The sequence below is a fragment of the Bombina bombina genome, chromosome 4 (assembly GCF_027579735.1).
Source record: "Bombina bombina isolate aBomBom1 chromosome 4, aBomBom1.pri, whole genome shotgun sequence".
Lineage (NCBI taxonomy): Eukaryota > Metazoa > Chordata > Amphibia > Anura > Bombinatoridae > Bombina > Bombina bombina.
This window is the reverse complement of record NC_069502.1, coordinates 54,176,204-54,199,332: the sequence shown is the minus strand read 5'-3', so window position 1 is coordinate 54,199,332 and position 23,129 is coordinate 54,176,204.

The following is a 23,129-nucleotide window of genomic DNA, read 5'->3' as shown; positions in this document are numbered from 1 at the left end:
ATAATTGAAATGGGTATATATTTGTTTTTTGTTAAGTTGCCTAATAATTATGCACAGTAATAGTCACCTGCACACACGGATATCCCCCTAAAATAGCTAAAACTAAAAACAAACTAAAAACTACTTCCAAAAATATTCAGCTTTGATATTAATGAGTTTTTTGGGTTCATTGAGAACATGGTTGTTGTTCAATAATAAAATTAATCCTCAAAAATACAACTTGCCTAATAATTCTGCACTCCCTGTACTGTCCCTTTAAATGAATAATGCCGTTTTATGGTAGCAATAAAATGTACAGCATAAACCAATGTGGTTCTGTATCTATCAAGTAGTGCAGCTAGATTACTAATTATTATTTTGTGGTAACTGATTGTAAAATCCCTTCTGCTCAACACCCCATAATTAAAGGGACTGTCTACCATAGAATTGTTATTGTTTTAAAAGATAGATAATCCCTTTATTACCCATTCCCCAGTTTTGCATAACCAACACAGTTATATTAATACACTTTTTACCTCTGTGATTACCTTGTATCTAGGAACCTTCTTCCAGCCCCCTGATCACATGACTGTGACTGTTTATTATCTATTGTCTTACATTTAGCATTGTTTTGTGCTACATCTTAAATAACCCCCTGTGCCTGAACACAGTTTTATCTATATGGCCCACAGGTGAACCAAATTCACCTGTACCGTGCCTTTATTAGTCCTATTAACCAAATTCAACTTTGCCAAGCCTTTATTGGTTCTTCTAACCAAATTCACCTGTACCATACCTTAAGGAGTCCCACCAACCAAATTCACATATACAGTGCCATTAGTAATCCCAGCACCCAAATTCACATGTACCATGCCGTTCGTAATCCAACTAATCAAATTCACCCGTACCGTGCCTTTAGAAATCCCACCAACCAAATTCACATGTACCATGCTGTTAGTAATCCCACCAACCAAATTCACATGTACCGTGCCGTTAGTAATCCCTTTAATCAAATTCATCTGTCTCGCGCCTTTATTAGTCCTACGAACCAAATTCAACTTTGCCGTGCCTTTATTGGTCCTTCTAACAAAATTCTCCTGTACCATGCCTTTAGGAGTCCCACCAACCAAATTCACCTGTACCGTGCCTTTAGCCATCCAACAAACCAAATTCACATGTACCGTGCCATTAGTAATCCCACCAACCAAATTCACATGTACCGTGCCGTTAGTAATCCAACCAATCAAATTCACCCGTACCGTGCCTTTAGCAATCCCACCAACCAAATTCACATGTACCATGCCGTTAGTAATCCCACCAACCAAATTCACATGTACCGTGCCGTTAGTAATCCCACCAACAGAATTCACATCTACCGTGCCGTTAGTAATCCCACCAACCAAATTCACATATGTACCGTGCCATTAGTAATCCCATTAAGCAAATTCACCTGTACCATGCATTTATTAGTCCCACCAACCAAATTCACCTGTCTTGCGCCTTTATTAGTCCTACAAACCAAATTCACCTGTACCATGCCTTTATTAGTCCTATTAACCAAATTCAACTGTGCCGTGCCTTTATTGGTCCTTCTAACCAAATTCACCTGTACCATGCCTTTAGGAGTCCCACCAACCAAATTCACCTGTAACATGCTTTTATTAGTCCTACTAACTAAATTCACCTGTACCTTGCTTTTATTGGTCCTATTAACCAAATTCAACTGTACCGTGCCTTTATTAGTCCTACTAACCAAATTCCCCTGTACCATGCCTTTAGGAGTCCCACCAACCAAATTCACCTGTACTGTGCATTTAGTAATCCCTCCAATCAAATTCAAATGTACTGTGCCTTTAGTAATCCCACCAACCAAATTCACATGTACCGTGCCTTTAGTAATCCATAGCGAAGGAAAGAAGGCGCCAAATAGGGTGATATCGCTACAAACAAATTTGATGGCAAAGTGATAAAGATTATTACTCACAAGCCGAGCGGCACTGGATTGTGCCTTCACAAGCAGACCGGGACCTCAGCGTCGCCCGGGAGACCAACCAAGGCAATACCCAATCGATGGTCAGGAACACGCTACCGACAGCCAATCAGGGCCCGAAGCGGTAACACACCTTCCTTTCGAAACCTACGGGTCTCTACACTCCCAGCTGGGAATAGATGATACACCACAGGTGCCGGGAAATTCCTCCAATTCCTCGGTAGTGATGAAGGAAATGGAATAGTGGATAAAGGGGAGAACAAACTCCAGCAGGATATATAAAAACAAGTTTATTAAAATGTTTTTAAAAAGCAACGCGTTTCTCGGCTACACAGAGCCGTTTCATCAGGCTATAATACATCTTCTAAACAGCCTGCTGCTTATAAACCTCCTCTATCCAATTAAAACAGTCCTAATACACACACCCAATTAATGGATTCTCTGTAACTCAATACTGTTGTTAACCCTTGAGTGCTTAAAAATAATAAAGTGCTATCATATTTTTAAAAAAAAACATATATAAACAAATGCAGTTCATACAAATAAAATATAACAATCAATTCCGTCTAATATACAAAAAATCCTACTAGATGTTACGAATGGATAAAAAGTAATTACAAATGGGGGCAATTATAGATACCTAATTGCCCCCATTTGTCAAGTAATACATTTACTTATAATACACAAGTATATAATTTGTAGCAATAAGGAAAATAGAATAGATTATACCTTTTATTGATATGGGAATGGATGGCACATTAAACAACTGTATGTATATGGGTTGGTTCTTAGGGAGTCCAAAATAACCATTATATTTCGATGTGTTAAAATATTTAAATTAAAATATTATAATCAACTAAGAAACAAGAATCTTATATATAAACGGTATTTTGTTTATCAGTTTTAGGTATCATTAGCACAGTTTCACTGTATAATATAATGATAATGTGAGTATTGGTCAGATCCATTAAGTGCTGCAAATGACATATAAATATATGTCTCTCTCCCCCATCTCTTATGCTCTCTCCCACCCTCTCTTTTGCTCTCTCTCTCTTTCTCTCTTTCTCTCTACTCTCTTTTGCTCTCTCTCCCCTCTCTTTTGTTCTCTCTCTCCCCTCTCTCTTTTGCTCTCTCTCCGTCTCTTTTGCTGTCTCGCTCCCTCTCTTCTGCTCTCTCTCCACCTCTCTTTTGTGCTCTCTCCCTCTCTCTTTTGTGCTCTCTCCCCCTCTCTTTTGTGCTCTCTCTCTCCCCTCTCTCTTTTACTGTATCTCTCCCTCTCTTTTTTTCTCTCCCCCTCTCTTTTGCTGTCTCTCCCCCCTCTCTTTTGCTGTCTCTCCATCTCTTTTGCTCTCTCTCTCTCTCTCTCTCTCTCCACCTTCACTTTTTCTCTCCCCCCACTCTCTTTTGCTCTCTCTCTCCCCCCCTCTTCTGCTCTCTCTCTCCCCTCTCTTTTGCTGTCTTTCTTGCTCTCTTTTGCTCTCTCTCCACCTCTTTTGCTCTCTATCTCTCCCCCTCTTCAGCTCTCTCTCTCCCCTCTCTCTAGTCCTGTCTCTTTTCCTCTCTTTTGCGCTCTCTCTTCCCCCTCTCTTTTGCACTCTCCCCCTCTCTTTTGCTGTTTCTCTCCCTCTCTTTATCCCCCCTCTTCTGCTCTCTCTATACCCCTTCTTTAGAGCTCTCTGTCTCTCACGTGGAGTGGGCGTGACCGGTAACGCCCACGTTACACCCCCGGTCACGCCCACTCCACCACATGCCAAATGCCAGGTCAGTTGGAAGGCCAGGTGTGTTTGTCCTCGCTCAGTCTCTACTGCGCATGAGAGCTTCGGACAAACACACTTGGCCTTTTATTATATAGGATATTCTAGTTTACAATCAAATTGTACAGATGATAAACTCACAATAAATGAGTATTCTAGGACTTCAGCTTTGTTGATATTTTGATTATGTTTGTGAGCTGCTGGGCAAAATTAAGAAAAATAATTTCAAATATTAGGAAAAAATAAATACAAAAGCAAACCTGGAATTTGTTAAGATGAAAATAAAATTTAACGCCTAGATTTAGAGTTTTGCGTTAGAAGGGGTGCGTTAGCTACGCGTGGATTTTTTCCCCTGCACCTTTTAAACAACGCTGGTATTTAGAGTTCTCAGAAGGGCTGCGTTAGGCTCCAAAAAGGGAGCGTACAGGCATATTTACCGCCACTTCAACTCTCAATACCAGCGTTGCTTACGGACGCGGCCAGCTTAAAAAACGTGCTCGTGCACGATTCCCCCATAGGAAACAATGGGGCAGTTTGAGCTGGAAAAAACCTAACACCTGCAAAAAAGCAGCGTTCAGCTCCTAACGCAGCCCCATTGTTTCTTATGGGGAAACACTTTCTAAGTCTGCACCTAACACCCTAACATGTACCCTGAGTCTAAACACCCCTAACCTTACACTTATTAACCCCTAATCTGCCGGCCCCACTATCGCTGACCCCTGCATATTATTTTTAACCCCTAATCTGCCGCTTCGTACACCGCCGCAACCTACTTTATCCCTATGTACCCCAAATCTGCTGCCCCTAACACCGCCGACCCCTATATTATATTTATTAGCCCCTAATCTGCCGCCCCCAACGTCGCCGCCACCTACCTACAATTATTAACCCCTAATCTGCCGACCGGACCTCACTGCTACTATAATAAATGTATTAACCCCTAATCCGCCTCACTCCCGCCTCAAAAACCCTATAATAAATAGTATTAACCCCTAATCTGCCCTCCCTAACATCGCCGACACCTAACTTCAAGTATTAACCCCTAATCTGCCGACCGGACCTCGCCGCTAGTCTAATAAATGTATTAACCCCTAAAGCTAAGTCTAACCCTAACACTAACACCCCCCTAAATTAAATATAATTTTGATCTAACGAAATAAAATAATTCTTATTAAATAAATTATTCCTATTTAAAGCTAAATACTTACCTGTAACATAAACCCTAATATAGCTACAATATAAATAATAATTATATTGTAGCTATTTTAGGATTAATATTTATTTTACAGGCAACTTTGTTTTTATTTTAACCAGGTACAATAGTTATTAAATAGTTAATAATTATTTAATAGTTAGCTAGTTAAAATAATTACAAAATTACCTGTAAAATAAATCCTAACCTAAGTTACAATTAAACCTAACACTACACTATCAATAAATTAATTAAATAAACTATCTACAATTATCTACAATTAAATCAACTAAACTAAATTACAAAAAACAAACACTAAATTACAAAAAAAAAACCCACTAAATTACAAAAAATAAAAAAGATTACAAGAATTTAAAACTAATTACACCTAGTCTAAGCCCCCTAAAAAAATAACAAAGCCCTACCCTATTCTAAAATATAAATTTTACAGCTCTTTTACCTTACCAGCCCTTAAAAGGGCATTTTGCGGGGCATTCCCCAAAGAAAACAGCTCTTTGCCTGTAAAAAAACATACAATACCCCCCCAACATTACAACCCACCACAAAAATACCTCTAATCTAACCCAAACCACCCAAATACCTCTAATCTAACCAAAACCCCCCAAATACCTCTAATCTAACCCAAACCCCAAACCTAACACTAAGCCCCTGAAGATCTTCCTACCTTATCTTCACCACACCGGGTATCACCGATCCGTCCAGAAGAGGGTCCGAAGTCTTCATCCTGTCCGGCAAGAAGAGGTCCAGAAGAAGGTCCGAAGTCTTCATCCTATCCGGCAAGAAGAGGGCATCCGGACCGGTAGACATTTTCATCCAGGCGGCATCTTCTATCTTCTTCCACCCGGCACGGAGCGGGACCATCTTGAAGCAGCCGACATGGATCCATCCTCTTCTAACTACGTCCTAAGTCCGAATGAAGGTTCCTTTAAATGACGTCATCCAAGATGGCGTCCCTCGAATTCCGATTGGCTGATAGGATTCTATCAGCCAATCGGAATTAAGGTAGGAAAAATCTGATTGGCTGATTGAATCAGCCAATCAGATTCAAGTTCAATCCGATTGGCTGATCCAATCAGCCAATCAGATTGAGCTTGCATTCTACTGGCTGATCGGATTGAACTTGAATCTGATTGGCTGATTCAATGAGCCAATCAGATTTTTCCTACCTTAATTCCGATTGGCTGATAGAATCCTATCAGCCAATCGGAATTCGAGGGATTCCATCTTGGATGACGTCATTTAAAGGAACCTTCATTCGGACTTAGGACGTCGTTAGAAGAGGATGGATCCGCGTCAGCTGCTTCAAGATGGTCCTGCTCCGCGCCGGATGGAAGAAGATAGAAGATGCCGTCTGGATGAAGATGTCTACCGGTCCGGATGCCCTCTTCTTGCCGGATAAGATGAAGACTTCGGACCCTCTTCTGGACCTCTTCTTGCCGGATAGGATGAAGACTTCGGACCCTCTTCTGGACGGATCGGTGATACCCGGCGTGGTGAAGATAAGGTAGGAAGATCTTCAGGGGCTTAGTGTTAGGTTTTTTAAGGGGGGTTTGGATTAGATTAGGGGTATGTGGGTGGTGGGTTGTTATGTTGGGGGGGTATTGTATGTTTTTTTACAGGCAAAAGAGCTGTTTTTTTGGGGGGCATGCCCTGAAAAAGGCCCTTTTAAGGACTGGTAAGGTAAAAGAGCTGTAAAATTTATATTTTAGAATAGGGTAGGGCATTTGTTTATTTTAGGGGGCTTTGTTATTTTTTTTAGGGGGCTTAGAGTTGGTGTAATTAGTTTAAAATTCTTGTAATCTTTTTTTATTTTTTGTAATTTAGTGTTTGTTTGTTTTTGTAATTTAGTGGGGTTTTTTTTTGTAATTTAGTTTAGTTGATTTAATTGTAGATAATTGTAGATAGTTTATTTAATTAATTAATTTATTGATAGTATGGTGTTAGGTTTAATTGTAACTTAGGTTAGGATTTATTTTACAGGTAATTTTGTAATTATTTTAACTAGGTAGCTATTAAATAGTTATTAACTATTTAATAGCTATTGTACCTGGTTTAAATAAATACAAAGTTGCCTGTAAAATAAATATTAATCCTAAAATAGCTACAATATTATTATTATTTATATTGTAGCTATATTAGGGTTTATTTTACAGGTAAGTATTTAGCTTTAAATAGGAATAATTTATTTAATAAGAATTATTTTATTTCGTTATATCAAAATTATATTTAACTTAGGGGGTGTTAGTGTTAGGGTTAGACTTAGCTTTAGGGGTTAATACATTTATTAAAGTAGCGGTGAGGTCCGGTCGGCAGATTAGGGGGTAATAAATATTATGTAGGGGTCGGCGATGTTAGGGGCAGTAGATTAGGTGTACATAGGGATAATGTAAATTGCGGCGGTGTGCGGTCGGCAGATTAGGGGTTAAACATTTTTAATAGAGTGGCGGCGATGAGGGGGGGCCTCGGTTTAGGGGTACATAGGTAGTTTATGGGTGTTAGTGTACTTTAGAGCACAGTAGTTAAGAGCTTTATGAACCGGCCTTAGCCCATAAAGCTCTTCACTCCTGGCTTTTTTCTGTGGCTGGAGTCTTGTCGTTAGATTTCTAACGCTCACTTCAGCCAAGACTCTAAATTCCGGCGTTAGAAAGATCCAATTGAAAAGATAGGCTACGCAATTGACGTAAGGGGTTCTGCGGTATGGAAAAGTCACGGCTGGAAAGTGAGCGTTAGACCCTTACTTACAAGACTCTAAATACCAGCGGTAGGCCAAAACCAGCGTTAGGACCCCCTTACGCTGGTTTTGACGGCTAACGCAGAACTCTAAATCTAGGCGATAACTAATTGAAACATGTTTAATTCCTCAGTATCCTCTGAAGTAAAGTGATTTTCATGTTCTGGATTCAATTAATTTTATATATCTTATTCTCTTTTAATTACATAGCAATGGAAACTTTTTAAAAAAAAATCACAGACAATTCTAAAAAGTTCAAAATTATTATTAGATATTAAAGGACCATTACATATAATTGCATAATCAACATTGTATTTAAAAACTCAAATGTTTAACAGGCGTAAGCAGTTTAGGAATTTAATATAAAATGCTTAATTATTCATAGTAAACCAACTTAAAGGGCCATGATACCCAAATGTTTAAACACGAGGGGCGCGATCCTATATAGGTCGTAGTTTTCGGCGCAAGCGAGAGAACCCGTGCCGCCCGTAATTTCACCTCACAACTCGACCTATCCAATATACTGCGCCGTCAGATGCTAAACTGGCGTAAGTAGGAAAAACCAGCGATCAACTAAAATGTTCGCAAATACACATTTTAGTCGTCGCAAGTACTTACGCCGGTATTTTGTTCACGTAAAGTCTCAATAAAGTGTATTTTTATGCAAATTAAGCTACGAATCGTAAAAAATAATGGCCAGTTCTAAAAGATGCGACACGTAATTATGCTACTCAAAATTCATACATAAACCCATGCGCAGCAGCCATTTTCTTTAGTGTGTTTGGTTGGTTCTTTGAGCTACAGCACACTGCAGTGAGTAGAGATTAGTGGTAAGAGTAGTGAGAGAGGAGCATTTCATTCAGTTAGTTAGGTTGGATTTTTGGATTGTTAAGCCTGTACATTTACTAACACTTTTTTTTACATATTGCACACATTTTGCATACACACATATACAAAATACACAACACTTTTTTTTATAACACCTAACACATTTTATTTATCTTTTACAGTGTGATAGGCTGAGTGTTTGGTTGTGATTGTGTGTGATTGAAGTGAGAGTGAGTGTGAGTGTGTGAGTGTGTGTAGTTTGAGGATGACAGGGAGAGCTAGGGCGGGGGGGAGGAGGGAAGGGGAGTTGCAGGGAGAGGATTATGGACAGGAGGAGCAGCAGGGTCCCCGTCAGGGAGTGAGTGGAGTGGGGAGAGGGAGAGTTAGAAGGGAGGATGGGAGTGGGGTTGCCCCAAGGCCAGGCACACTCAGAAGATGGATAGAGGGTGTACATGGGGATAGAAGGGGGGAGGAGGGAGAGGATAGGGAGGAACCCACATCAGGGACATCCCAGGGAGGGAGCCAGGTGGCCCAGGATGAGGAGCGCATGAGGTGCCCCAACTTCTCTTTTGCCGAAAACCTCGCGCTAGTCCAGGCCGTCATGGAGAACCACACTGCCCTCTTTGGCCAAGAGAAGGGCAAAGGAGTTGCCCGAAGACGTAGAGATGCATGGCTGAAGGTCGAGGAGGCAGTCAACAGCGTGGCCCAGCAGAGAATGTGGAAGGGCTCAAGAAAAGGTGGAATGACTGCAAGAGGTGGGTGAAGGAGAAAATGGGCCAAGAAGCCATGTACCAGAGGGGAACAAGCGGTGGTCCTCCCCAGGAAGCGGAATATAATGAGTGGCAGGAGATCATTCGCAGGTCCCTGAGCGTCACAGCAGTCCATGGACTTCCACGGGCTCGTGACTCAGGGGCTGCAACATCAGCACAGCATGCTGGTAAGTAACATCCCACACACCAGTATTATATGTATTTGAGATATAACATCTTTTAATGTCACAAATTAATGTACACAATGAGGAGTATGGTATTTGGCCTACTAACAAAAACATCTACAATTATATTTCACATTAAAGGGACATTAAACCAAATCTTTTTATGTCATTATTCAGATAGAGAATACAGTTTTAAACAACATCCCAATTTACTTCTATTATCTAATTTGCTTCATTATTTTGTTATTCTTTGTTTATTAAATATCAATGCACATGGGTGAGCCAATCACATGAGACATTGATGTGCAGCCACCAATCAGCAGCTTCTGAGCCTATCTAGATATGCTTTTCAGCTAAGAATATCAAGAGAATGAAGCAAATTTGGTAATAGAACTAAATTACAAAGTTGTTTAAAATTGCATGCTCTAGCTGAATCATGAAAGAATAAAAATGGGTTTAATGTCCATTTAATGCTACTTAACACATTGAAATTCAGGATATGAGGTGGAATAGTGAAAAACTAACATGTCTCAGAGTAACACAGACCACAAGCCACATGTAGAGTTTTCAGTAAATGGACACTTTTGCCATCACAATACTTTTAGCTCAAGAAAGCACGTTATGTGCCTACATCAGGCTAAAGGAAATTGTGTGACCATAGTGTCACTTAAAAAGCACATTTTCTCCATCACTGACATGTACAAAGAACTATTATATGAAACACATACATGTATACTTTGCATATTAAAATCCCTCATATCACAAATCACAATGTGCACATGCATGTTATAGAGTTTGACATGAGAATGAGTATAGGCCTAGCATGTATCAATGTACATTGTATGCCCACATGGATATATATATATATATATATGATTGTACTATTACCTCTCATCATTTGACTCCTCCACAGAACCTCCTGTCACCAGGGTGCAAACGGGCATGCCTCCACTGCAACCACCAGGTCAGAGAATGCCTCCACCGCAACCACCAGGCCAGAGAATGCATCAACAGTATGCTCCCAGGCATGAGCTGGGTTGGATTGCCTCTGTTGAGGACACAGACGTCATGCCACCAACATTGGAAGAGGAGCCCTGGCCGGAGGACTATTCTTTTGGTTTTGGGGGGGGCAAGTCATCCCCAAAGGGTAGAAGTCTTTACCCCCCCCCCTCCCAATATCAGGCCAGTCAGGACTTTTACCAACACGACATACAAACTGGACAGGCTGAGTGGTTGCACACCAGTTGGCAATGGGACTACCAGTCCACCCGGAGAGCTCCACCATCTGCTTCCCTTGGAAGAGCTCCAGCATATGAAGAGGAGCATATAGCTGTCGTAGTTCCTCCTGCAGCACCAGCTGTCATAGTTCCTCCTGCAGCACCAGCTGTTGTAGTTCCTCCTGCAGCACCAGCTGTTGTAGTTCCTCCTGAAGCACCAGCTGTCGTAGTTCCTCCTGCAGCACCAGCTGTCAAAGTTCCTCCTGCAGCACCAGCTGTTGTAGTTCCTCCTGCAGCACCAGCTGTTGTAGTTCCTCCTGAAGCACCAGCTGTCGTAGTTCCTCCTGCAGCACCAGCTGTTGTAGTTCCTCCTGCAGCACCAGCTGTTCTAGTTCCTCCTGAAGCACCAGCTGTCGTAGTTCCTCCTGAAGCACCAGCTGTCGTAGTTCCTCCTGAAGCACCAGCTGTCGTAGTAACTCCTGAAGCACCAGCTGTCGTAGTTCCTCCTGAAGCACCAGCTGTCGTAGTTCCTCCTGAAGCACCAGCTGTCGTAGTTCCAGATGCAACAGCAGCTAGAGGTGAACCTGCGCCTATAATCCCTGCTGGTGAACAGCCTGTAGATCCTCTGACTTCTGCCCTGGGCGACGAATACATTGCCCTCCAGAGGAGGCTCACAGCAAGCTGAATCCGCACAACCTAGAAGAACCAGGAGATCCACTCCACTTACCTCAGAACCCTCATCCAAGAAGCAAAGAAAAAAATAAATATTCTTATAGTTGACCATAAATCTTGTCCTCTGTTATTTAACATATAATTGTTATCCACATCCATGTGAGGTGCGTTTTAGTACCGTAATATTGTTAAAACTTTGAATAATACCTGTGTGGAAATGGTCCAAAAAGGTATTATTATCATGTTTATGACATATTCCTGTTGTATAAACCACATCACATAGTTGTGTATGAAGGGTACATATAGTAATATTCACTTATAAGAAGTAAATCAAGGTTTCTCACATCCAATATAAATTGACACATGGGTATATCTAACTAATAATGTATTTACAGAAGGTGTGAACATAAGGTATAAACATCAATTTTCATCATTCTTAAAGGGACACTGAACCCAATTTTTTTTCTTTCATGATTTAGATAGAGCATGAAATTTTAAGCAACTTTCTAAGTTCCTCCTATTATCAAATTTTCTTTATTCTCTTGGTATCTTTATTTGAAAATCAAGAATGTAATGTTAGATGTCGGCACATTTTTGGTGAACAACCTGGGTTGTTCTTGCTGATTGGTGGATAAATTCATCCACCAATAAAAAAGTGCTGTCCAGAGTGCTGAACTAAGAAAAAAGCTTAGATGCCTTCTTTTTCAATTAAAGATAGCGAAAGAATGAAGAAAAAATGATAAAAGGAGTAAATTATTAAGTTGCTTAAAATTTAATGTTCTATCTGAATCACAAAAGAAAAAATTTGGGTTCAGTGTCCCTTTAATGATAGTCAATAAATCATAGTGACCTAAACATGAATTCAACAAATGAGAAATATACAGTAATTAGGGCAGTTAAGGGAAGGGGGTTGGGATGGATGTAGTAGTTTCATTTACATGCAGTGGAAATCCGACGTATGAAATTCTGCAAGACATGATATATACACATGCAATGGTTGGTGAGGTACTGTCAAACATCATAATACATGTGAATGTTACGGTTTACTGTACTTATGAACAAGTAACTTACAGGTGAAGTATTCCCGGATGACATAATCCTTCACTTCATTCCCCCTCAGTGTCCCCCTGTCCACATCCGCAGGTACAGGAACCAGCTGCTGCTGCTGCTCTTGGTCAATGTCCCCCAATAAACGTGTGTCCACAGCAATGTTGTATAGAATACAACAAGCATTGACAATGGAACGCACTTTGTTGGGGTTATACTATAGAGCTACGCCTGTAACATCCAGACACCGGAATTTGTTTTTTAATAGGCCAAAGCTCCTTTCGATGACATTCCTTGTTCTTATGTGGGCCTCCTGGTACCTGAGTTGTGGCTCTGTAAGGGGGTGCACCAAGGGGGTTAATAGCCATGGTCTGCAGCCGTACCCTGCGTCACCTGTCATGTAATATATGTATTCTGATTACTACAGGTACATCATGTGCTTAAAGGGACATAACATGGATTTCATTTAAAAGATATATTTAATCAAAACATTAAATTGGTGCATTGTAAGCAATCTACTTTTATGCCAGGATTAGTCTAGACCAAAATTCTATTTTAAAGGACCAGTCAACACAGTAGATTTGCATAATCAACAAATGCAAAATAACAAGACAATGCAATAGCACTTAGTCTAAAATTCAAATGAATATTATTATTTTTTTCTGACGATTTTAAAAGTTATGTATTTTTCCACTCCCCGTGTACCATGTGACAGCCATCAGCCATTCACAAATGCATACACACTTATTCTTGCACATGCTCAGTAGGAGCTGGTGACTCAAAAAGTTTAAATATAAAAAGACTATGCACATTTTGTTAATGGAAGTAAATTGGAAAGTTGTTTAAAATGGCATGCTCTATCTGAATAATGAAAGTTTAAAGGGACAGTCTAGGCCAAAATAAACTTTCATGACTCAGAGCATGTAATTTTAAACAATTTTCAAATTTACTTTTATCACCAATTTTGCTTTGTTCTCTTGGTATTCTTAGTTAAAAGCTTAACCTAGGAGGTTCATATGCTTATTTCTTAGACCTTGAAGGCCACCACTTTTCAGAATGCATTTTAACAGTTTTTCACCACTAGAGAGTGTTAGTTCACGTATTTCATATAGATAACACTGTGCTTGTGCACGTGAAGTTATCTGGGAGCAGGCACTGATTGGCTAGACTGCAAGTCTGTCAAAAGAACTGAAACAAAGGGGCAGTTTGCAGAGGCTTAGATACAAGATAATCACAGAGGTTAAAAGTATATTATTATAACTATGTTGGTTATGCAAAACTGGTGAATGGGTAATAAAGGGATTATCTATCTTTTAAAACAATAACAATTCTGGTGTAGACTGTCCCTTTAATTTTGATTGTGCGTCCCTTTAATGATTCAGATAGAACATGCCATTTTAAGAAAATGTACTTTTAAGTTAAAACCTATTTATAGTATAGTATCCCTTTAAAGGGACATGAAGCACACATTTCTTGTTTCATGAGTTAAAGGGACAGTCTACCATAGAATTGTTATTGTTTTAAAAGATAGATAATCCCTTTATTACCCATTCCCCAGTTTTGCATAACCAACACAGTTATATTAATATACTTTTTACCTCTGTGATTACCTTGTATCTAAGAACCTTCTTCCAGCCCCCTGATCACATGACTGTGACTATTTATTATCTATTGTCTAAAATTTAGCATTGTTTTGTGCTAAATCTTACATAACCCCCAGTGCCTGAACACAGTTATCTATATGGCCCACATGTACTTTCTGTCTTATTGTGTTGAAAAGAAATTTAAAAAGCATGTGATAAGAGGCAGCCCTCAAAGGCTTAGAAATCAGCATATGAGCCTAGCTATGTTTAGTTTAAACTAAGAAAACCAAGAGAAAAAAGCAAATTTGATGATAAAAGTAAATTGGAAAGTTGAATAAAATTAAAAGTCCTATCTGAATAATGAAAGTGTAATTTATACTAGACTGTCCCTTTAAAAAGAACCTGCAATTTTCAGCAACTTTATCATTTACTTCTATTATGTAATTTGCTGACAAGCATATTAGATATGCTCATTAGCTGCTGATTGGTGGCTGCACATAGATGCCTCATATAATTGGCTCATCTATGTGCATTGCTAATTTTTCAACAAAGGATATCTAAAGAATAAATCACATGAGATAATAGAAGTGGATTGTAATGTTGTTTAACATTGTATTCTCTATCTGAAACATGAGATAATTAATTTGTGTTTAGTGTCCCTTTAGTAGAAATATACAGACAGAATGAAGGTACTCACCAAGCAGCCATCCTCTCGAGAGTGTTCCATTTTCAAACATCTGGAATAAGGAGGTCTGGCGCAGGATGTAGGAATCATGTGCACTCCCCGGAAAGCCTGCATACACATGTAAGAATTTCAGAGTGGTATCGCAGACCATCTGGCAATTCAATGAGTGAAACCCTTTCTTGTTAATATAGAGGAGTGGCTCCTCATGTGGGGCCATGATACGCACATGTGTGCAATCAATTGCCCCCATGACATTGAGAATACCCCCCAGTCGATAGAAGCCTTGTTTAAGACGGTTCCATTCCTGGAGGGTACGGGGAAATGAATGTATCGTTGTGTCTGGTTATCTAGAGCAGTCAGAACCTCCCCTAGAATCCTGGAGAAGGTAGACTGCGCTAGGCCAGACACAAGCCCCTCTGTTGACTGGAATGAGCCAGATGCCAGGAAGTGTACAACACACAACAGCTTCTGCATACCAGTCAGAGCTCGGTTCCTATACGCTTGAGGGTCAATATCATCCTTCAAGACCTCATATAGGTCAATGAGGCTTGCAGAAGTCAAGCAATATTTTTCCCTGACCTCCTCTTCTGTCATCCCAAACAGGGTGACCCTAACCCTGTGTATCCTTGGTGCTCTTCCCCTCTGCTGATGCCTTCGTCTTTAAGGCCCTGCTGGCCTATGGCCAGCTGCAGCAACAGCAGCATGGGGAGCACCAGGAACAGGGACAACAGCAGGAGGAGCATGGAGGGCAGCAGCAACAGCAGGAGCAGGGACAGCTACAGCACCATGACCAGGGACCTCAGCAGCAGGAATATCATCCAAAACAGGCGCTTGTAGGGGTTTCAGCACCCCTTGTGTCCCACGACACTGTCTCACTCTAAATGCAATCTACTGTAAGGGAAACATGGTGGCTAATGAGGGTGTGCATTTGCAGGTGTTTTAAGGCTGCAGGTGAGAGGTTGTGCTGTTTGTGATTGGTTTGACACACTTGCATGGGCAGGAATAATAAATGCTTTTAAGAGGTTAACTATTTGTGATCAAGCTGCTGCTATGTATATTGTTAAGCATGCATTTGTAAGGCCTTCATAGAGTTACGTTGGTTTCTAAGTCAGTGCAAGGGTTACTGCGCCTGCAATTTGTGTCGAGATGAGACTGGAGTAGATTTTCTGAAATCTGCGCGCGTAAGTCCTTACGCCGTATATTGGATACCAAACTGCGCGTGTTTTGTATGTCAGTCTATGGGCCAAAAAACGACAGGCGAAGGCAGAAATATACGCGCGTAACTTCTAAGTTACGCCGTATATAGGATACCAAACCCGTGCAAAATTTGGCGTCGCCGGCTTTTGCGGGCGATGATTTATATCGGATCGAGGCCTTGAAAGTGATGCAGCATAGCTGTAAAAAACTGACTAGAAAATATCAACTGAACATCTCTATGTTAAAAAGAAAGATATTTTACCTCAAAATGTCCTAAGTATTCACACCCCATTGTAAAGGACTTTAAGCAGCAAATCAGTATGCCTGTCCCGGGACCTTCATGGGAGCATGCCTCATGCACACTCATCTTATTTCCCTTTTCAGTTTAAGGAAGTTTGCTATGAAATCTCATGAGAGTTTAAGTGAAATCTCATGAGATCACAGTAAGAGTACATGACCTCAGCACTGTTGATGCTGATTGGCTGCTGTTCATTTCTTCATTTTATTTTTTATTTTTTTAGTAACTGAAAGATAACTTTACAGAACTGAAAGATAACTTTTGCGAGGTAAAATATCTTCCTTTTTTACACAGAGATGCTCATGTGATATTTTCCTGTCAGCTTTTTACAGTTATACTGCATCAGTTTCAAGTGATTTAGCATATGAGTATTATGTCCCTCTAAGTATTGGTTAGAGAAAAGCTATGTAAACATAACCAGCATAAGGAACTACTCTCCCAGTTGGAGGGGAAGAGAGAGAGAGACTATAAAATCTAAGAATTGATATACAGACAGAAATAAGATAAGAAAGCATGTGTGTATAAACATTGATAAAATATGATTTATTTGAAAGCTCAGCACACATTTTTTTGGGTTGTGATGTCAAAGAATTAAATATATATATAAAAAGCTCTTTCATATACAACAATAAACATAAGCTAGTGTACATGTTATTCTCTGCTGCTGGTTTAACAAGTAAACACATTAAGGGGAAACAGTTTTGCATGCTACTGTCCCTTTAAGTGTGAAAGTGCACAGTGGCAGGGATCAAAATCCTAACCTTACCCCATATGTGTATCTCATTTGTAGTCAGTTATCATTACTGTTAAAACCAAACAATGGAGATTTTGTTAGCACAATGATAGAGGGAAGCCCTGTCTTCTGCAGACTCAAATGTGAATTAACCTTTGGACCTTTTAATATAATAGATAATTCAGAAAAAATATTGTGATATTCTGTGCTCTGCTGATTGGTCTCCAGTTCTCTTTGGACTCTGTTAACCCCCTTATAATGTTGTAATACTTTATTTACATTTACCAGATTCTACTGATTTTTTAATTGTGCACTGAATCAAATTTCCATTTTCCCCAGGCCTGATGCAAAATGTTCACATCAGTTAAATAGATATTCTAGTTTACAATCAACTTGTACAGATGATAAACTCAAATTAGTATTCTAGGACTTAAAGGGACATGAAACCCAGACTTTTCTTTTATGATTTAGACAGAGAATACAATTTTAAACAACTTTCCAATTTATTTCTATTTTTTAATTTGCTTCCTTCTCTTGTTATCCTTTTGCTGAAAGTTTATCTAGGAAAGCTCAGGAGCAGCAAAGAACCTAGGTTCTAGCTGCTGATTGGTGGCTGCATATATAAACCTATTGTCATTGGCTCATTATGTTTTGGATGAAATTAATTATATTTATAAAATAAAGTTAAATTAGTTTCCAGCAGTCGCTGATGTTTCTTTTTCTGGTCTGACGTATATAACTTCCAGGTATCTTATTCTGTTTTAATTACACAGCAATGGATTTTTTTTTTTTTTTAAATCACATTCATCAAAATAAACTGAAAAACATATAAAATTCAAACACGTAATACAAATATGCACACAAGGTAACAGATCATGGGGTTGATTCCAATCTTTCCCAAAAATTTTGTTTGAAATTTGATTGGCCATTTTTTTAATCTAAACAATAAGGCCTAGATTTAGAGTTTGGCGGTAGCCGTGAAAACCAGCGTTAGAGGCTCCTAACGCTGTTTTTAGGTTACCGCCGGTATTTGGAGTCAGTCAGGAAAGGGTCTAACGCTCACTTTTCAGCCGCGACTTTTCCATACCGCAGATCCCCTTATGTAAATTGCGTATCCTATCTTTTCAATGGGATCTTTCTAACTCCGGTATTTAGAGTCGTGGCTGAAGTGAGCGTTAGAAATCTAACGACAAAACTCCAGCCGCAGAAAAAAAAGTTAGTAGTTAAGAGCTTTCTGGGCTAACGCCGGTTTATAAAGCTCTTAACTACTGTGCTCTAAAGTACACTAACACCCATAAACTACCTATGTAACCCTAAACCGAGGTCCCCCCACATCGCTGCCACTCTATTAAATTTTTTTAACCCCTAATCTGCCGACCGCCACCTACGTTATACTTATGTACCCCTAATCTGCTGCCCCTAACACCGCCGACCCCTATATTATATTTATTAACCACTAACCTGCCCCCCACAACGTCGCCGCCAGCTACCTACAATAATTAACCCCTAATCTGCATACCGGCACCTATGTTATACTTATGTACCCCTAATCTGCTGCCCCTAACACCGCCGACCCCTATATTATATTTATTAACCCCTAATCTGCCCCCCTCAACGTCGCCTCCACCTGCCTACACTTATTAACCCCTAATCTGCCGAGCGGACCGCACCGCTACTATAATAAAGTTATTAACCCCTAATCCGCCTCACTCCCGCCTCAATAACCCTATAATAAATAGTATTAACCCCTAATCTGCCCTCCCTAACATCGCCGACACCTAACTTAAATTATTAACCCCTAATCTGCCGACCGAATCTCGCAGCTACTGTAATAAATGGATTAACCACTAAAGCTAAGTCTAACCCTAACCCTAACATCCCCCTAAATTAAATATAATTTAAATCTAATGAAATAAATTAACTCTTATTAAATAAATTATTCCTATTTAAAGCTAAATACTTACCTGTAAAATAAACCCTAATATAGCTACAATATAAATTATAATTATATTATAGCTATTTTAGGATTTATATTTATTTTACAGGTAACTTTGTATTTATTTTGTACCAGGTACAATAGCTATTAAATAGTTAAGAACTATTTAATAGCTAAAATAGTTAAAATAATTACAAATTTACCTGTAAAATAAATCCTAACCTAAGTTACAATTAAACCTAACACTACACTATCAATAAATAAATTAAATAAAATACCTACAATTACCTACAATTAAACCTAACACTACACTATCAATAAATGAATTAAATACAATATCTACAAATAAATACAATTAAATAAACTAACTAAAGTACAAAAAATAAAAAAGAACTACGTTACAAAAAATAAAAAAATATTTACAAACATTAGAAAAATATTACAACAATTTTAAACTAATTACACCTACTCTAAGCCCCCTAATAAAATAACAAAGACCCCCAAAATAAAAAAATGCCCTACCCTATTCTAAATTACAAAAGTTCAAAGCTCTTTTACCTTACCAGCCCTGAACAGGGCCCTTTGCGGGGCATGCCCCAAGAAATTCAGCTCTTTTGCCTGTAAAAAAACACATACAATACCCCCCCCCAACATTACAACCCACCACCCACATACCCCTAATCTAACCCAAACCCCCCCTTAAATAAACCTAACACTAAGCCCCTGAAGATCTTCCTACCTTGTCTTCACCTCACCGGGTATCACACCGATCCGTCCTGGCTCCGATATCTTCATCCAACCCAAGCGGGGGCTAGACATCCATCATCCGACGGCTGAAGAAGTCCAGAAGAGGGTGAGGTGAAGACAAGGTAGGAAGATCTTCAGGGGCTTAGTGTTAGGTTTATTTAAGGGGGGTTTGGGTTAGATTAGGGGTATGTGGGTGGTGGGTTGTAATGTTGGGGGGGTATTGTATGTTTTTTTTTACAGGCAAAAGAGCTGAATTCTTTGGGGCATGCCCCGCAAAGGGCCCTGTTCAGGGCTGGTAAGGTAAAAGAGCTTTGAACTTTTGTAATTTAGAATAGGGTAGGGAATTTTTTTATTTTGGGGGGCTTTGTTAATTTATTAGGGGGCTTAGAGTAGGTGTAATTAGTTTAAAATTGTTGTAATTTTTTTCTAATGTTTGTAAATATTTTTTTATTTCTCCAACATTGGTGTGTCCGGTCCACGGCGTCATCCTTACTTGTGGGAATATCTCTTCCCCAACAGGAAATGGCAAAGAGTCCCAGCAAAGCTGGCCATATAGTCCCTCCTAGGCTCTGCCCACCCCAGTCATTCTCTTTGCCGTTGCACAGGCAACATCTGCACGGAGATGGTTAAGAGTTTTTTGGTGTTTAAATGTAGTTTTTTATTCTTCTATCAAGTGTTTGTTATTTTAAAATAGTGCTGGTATGTACTATTTACTCTGAAACAGAAAAGGATGAAGATTTCTGTTTGTGAGAGGAAAATGATTTTAGCAGACAGTAACTAAAATCGATTGCTGTTTCCACATAGGACTGTTGAGATGAAGTAACTTCAGTTGGGGAAAACAGTTAGCAGACTTTTCTGCTTAAGGTATGACTAGCCATATTTCTAACAAGACCATGTAATGCTGGAAGGCTGTCATTTCCCCTCATGGGGACCGGTAAGCCATTTTCTTAGTCAAGCAAACAGAATAAAGAGCTTAATATGGGCTATAAAACTGGTAGACACTTTTATGGGCTAAATCGATTGCTTTATTTGGGCATTTTATACATGTTTATGCTGATAATTCACATTTATAAACTTGGGGAACGTTTTTTAATGGCAGGCACTATGTTAGACACCTTTTCCAGTCAGGGAGGGCCTTCCCAGTTGTAGGCTGAGCCTCATTTTCGCGCCATTACTGCGCAGTTGTTTTTGAGAGCAAGACATGCAGATGCATGTGTGAGGATCTGAAAGTAGCTGGAAAAGTTTCTAGAAGGCGTCACTTGGTATCGTATTCCCCTCTGGGCTTGGTTAGGTCACAGCAAAGGCTATAGCTGGGACTGTATAGGGGTTAAATTTGTAAATGGCTCCGGTTCCGTTATTTCAAGGGTTAAAGCTGAAAATTGGCGTGCAATACTCTTAATGCTTTAAGACACTGTGGTGAAATTTTGGTAATTTTTGAACAATTCCTTCATACTTTTTCACATATTCAGTAATAAAGTGTTTTCTGTTTAAAATTTAAAGAGACAGTAACGGTTTTGTTTTAAAACGTTTTTTGTGCTTTATTGACAAGTTTAAGCCTGTTTAACATGTCTGTGCCTTCGGATAAGCTATGTTCTATATGTATGAAAGCCAATGTGTCTCCCCATTTAAATTTGTGTGATAATTGTGCCATAGCGTCCAAACAAAGTAAGGACAGTACTGCCACAGATAATGAAATTGCCCAAGATGATTCCTCAGATGAGGGGAGTAAACATGATACTACATCATCTCCTACTGTGTCTACACCAGTTTTGCCCACGCAGGAGGCCCCTAGTACATCTAGCGCGCCAATGCTTATTACCATGCAACAATTGACGGCTGTAATGGATAACTCCATAGCAAATATTTTATCCAAAATGCCTACATATCAGAGAAAGCACGATTGCTCTGTTTTAAACACTGAAGAGCAGGAGGGCGCTGATGATAATTCTTCTGTCATACCCCCACACCAATCTGAAGTGACCATGAGGGAGGTTTTGTCAGATGGGGAAATTTCAGATTCAGGAAAAATTTCTCAACAAGCTGAACCTGATGTTGTGACATTTAAATTTAAATTAGAACATCTCCGCGCACTGCTTAAGGAGGTGTTATCTACTCTGGATGATTGTGACAACTTGGTCTTCCAGAGAAATTATGCAAGATGGACAAGTTCCTAGAGGTTCCGGTGCACCCCAACGATTTTCCTATACCCAAGCGGGTGGCGGACATAGTGAATAAGGAGTGGGAAAAGCCCGGCATACCTTTTGTTCCCCCCCCCTATATTTAAGAAATTATTTCCTATGGTCGACCCCAGAAAGGACTTATGGCAGACAGTCCCTAAGGTCGAGGGGGCAGTTTCTACTCTAAACAAGCGCACTACTATTCCTATCGAGGATAGTTGTGCTTTCAAAGATCCTATGGATAAAAAATTGGAGGGTTTGCTTAAAAAGATTTTTGTACAGCAAGGTTACCTTCTACAACCCATTTCGTGCATTGTTCCTGTCACTACAGCAGCGTGGTTCTGGTTCGAGGAACTAGAAAAGTCGCTCAGTAGAGAGACTCCATATGAGGAGGTTATGGACAGAGTTCACGCACTTAAGTTGGCTAACTCTTTTATTTTAGATGCCGCTTTGCAATTAGCTAGATTAGCGGCGAAAAATTCAGGGTTTGCAATCGTGGCGCGCAGAGCGCTTTGGCTAAAGTCTTGGTCAGCGGATGTGTCATCCAAGACAAAATTGCTTAACATCCCTTTCAAAGGTAAAACTCTATTTGGACCAGAATTGAAAGAGATTATCTCAGACATCACTGGGGGAAAGGGCCACGCCCTTCCACAAGATAGGCCTTTCAAGGCCAAGAATAAGTCTAATTTTCATTCCTTTCGCAATTTCAGGAATGGACCGGCCTCTAATTCTGCATCCTCTAAGCAAGAGGGTAATGCCTCACAACCCAAACCAGCCTGGAAACCGATGCAAGGCTGGGACAAGGGTAAGCAGGCCAAGAAGCCTGCTGCTGCTAACAAAACAGCATGAAGGAGTAGCCCCCGATCCGGGACCGGATCTAGTAGGGGGCAGACTCTCTCTCTTTGCTCACGCTTGGGTAAGAGATGTTCAGGATCCCTGGGCACTAGAAATAGTTTCTCAGGGTTATCTTCTGGAATTCAGGGAACTACCCCCAAGGGGAAGGTTCCACATGTCTCACTTATCCTTAAACCAAATAAAGAGACAGGCGTTCTTACATTGTGTAGAAGACCTGTTAAAGATGGGAGTGATACACCCAGTTCCAATAAAGGAACAAGGAATGGGATTTTATTCAAATCTGTTCGTAGTTCCCAAAAAAGAGGGAACTTTCAGACCAATTTTGGATTTGAAGATCCTAAACAAATTTCTCAGGGTACCATCGTTCAAGATGGAAACCATTCGAACGATTCTACCCACTATCCAGGAAGGTCAATTTATGACTACCGTGGATCTAAAGGATGCGTACCTACATATTCCTATCCACAAAGAACATCATCAGTTCCTAAGGTTCGCCTTTCTGGACAAACATTACCAGTTTGTGGCCCTCCCATTTGGGTTAGCCACTGCTCCA